The following is a 2296-nucleotide window of genomic DNA, read 5'->3' as shown; positions in this document are numbered from 1 at the left end:
ATATATATGTGTGTGTGTGTGTGTGTGTGTGTGTGTAGATAGATAGATAGATAGATAGATAAATAGATAGATAGATAGATAGATAGATAGATATACAATGTTTTCTATTCCTATATTGTTGCAAAGTTCCAATCTACTAAATTTGCTGGTTTCTTTTCTCATTATTGTTATTTTTAAGATTTTGAATCCCTCATAAAACTGCTTATTCCAACTAACTGCTGGCGTAATGTCAGTCATTCGATGTTTTTTCCATTTTACTGTGTTATAAAACTTGAAACTTTCTCTATTCTCACATCCAATTAAGTAATGCTTTGCTCCAACTTTATACTCGTAGGTATATGCGCATGCCTTTGTGTTTATTAATTACAATGCGTACAATGCATGCTACTTGAGTCAAGCTCTGACCTCTGGTTATTAAAAGCGATACACAGAAACACAGAATCCCCGCCACAAACACACACGCACACACATAAACACAAACACACACACACACATACAGACACTTGCCCATATATTTTTGTTTGTGCGTAATTGCTTCTGCACCGTAAGATAATTCAAAATTCATTGTATGGTTTCTCACCGGCGAGGGAGAAATGCAGAGCGTCGAAACGATCGTTATGATCAATAAATTGGCCAAAACGTAACAGTAGAAGGGTACACAGTGGCAATGATCTGGATGTGGCCCAGCCGCCTCGGAATCTAAGAATTTAAGAACCCAAACACTTCTGAGAGGGATTTCATTTCTGAAGACCTTTCGTTGTTCGGCTCCCTTGAGAGTTTCCTGATATGTCTAGATAGATAGATAGATAGATAGATAGATAGATAGATAGATAGATAGATAGATAGAAAGGATACATACCATGCACTGGCTTATCCTAGTCGCTAAAATAAATTCTAAAAGCAATCTCCTTCGATGATTATGATATATTAATATATGAAGGCGGCGAGCTAGTAGAAACGCTAGCACGCCAGGCGAAATGCTTAACGTTATTGCATCTGTCTTTACGTTGTGAGTTCGAATTCCGCCGAGGTCGACTTTGCCTTTCATCATTTCGGGGTCGATAAATTAAGCACCAGTTGCGTACTGGAGTCGATCTAATCAACTTGACACCGTCCCCCAAAGTTTCGGACCTCATGCCTAGTGTAGAAAAGAATATATTAATATATGGGAAACTGCTTTAACACATTTCCATTAATATATGCACACATAAGGACAAGTCTGCCTACGCTGGAATGTGCGTATACGTGTAATGTGTCATCTAATTAATTACATACATACAAAACTCACACATAACAATACGCAAATTACAGTGTGTCTGTGTTTATATACATATATATATAGATATGTATATATATATTTATATATAAGCATGTCTACATGCACGTATGTGCATATATTTTCAAATATATGCTAAAATACATGGGTATATACATATATGATATATGATATACATATGTTTTATAATTATATATTTATACACATATGTATATATATATATATATATATATATATATATATATATATGTATATCTTGGTATATATGTATATATGCATATATATGTATATATATATATCTGCATATATATTTAGGTGTTTATATATATGTGTGTGTGTGAAGGCACGTTTGTGTGTATGTGTGTGTATGTATGTGTATGTATATATGTGTGTGTGTGTTTGTGTTTGTAGGTACGTATGTATATAAAGTACTTGTGAAATTGCGAACTTTATTCCAACTTCGTGTCAAGTAGGTGAATGAGTCAGCGACGAAGTTCAAGTGCGCAAAGCTTTGATGCGATAGACATTATATTTACTATGGCTGCTCTCGTTTGATTTCAGTTGATAGTCTCCTGCATATCAGGCAACGAACATAACTCTCTGTATATTATCATCACTATTATATTCATTAGTTGAACAATTTGATGTTTGTATATATTAGACAACTTTGTGAAGATCTATCAAATAAATATGATATGTCAGTCAGTTTTTATGTCACTATATATTTTGAAAATGTGTGTAGCTATTATGTAGCAAATGTCCGTATCTATAAGCATGGAATTGATGGTCTTAAAGCGTGAGTCTGAATGGAGTATCATAGAAGAAGTTGGTCAACGAGCCAGGATTGTGTGGCTCAGCGCTTCAGTGGTCACAAGACTATGACGTATGTATGCATACACAGTCTCCAGTATGAATACATAGACCAATATGGCGAACTCAAATACTATACAACGCGTATGTATTCGGATATTCATGTTTGTACGTATTCTCTTAGGCATATATATGTATATATATATATAT

Source organism: Octopus bimaculoides, chromosome 20 (genome assembly GCF_001194135.2).
Source record: "Octopus bimaculoides isolate UCB-OBI-ISO-001 chromosome 20, ASM119413v2, whole genome shotgun sequence".
NCBI classification, from domain to species: Eukaryota; Metazoa; Mollusca; class Cephalopoda; order Octopoda; family Octopodidae; genus Octopus; species Octopus bimaculoides.
This window is presented reverse-complemented; position numbering follows the sequence as displayed.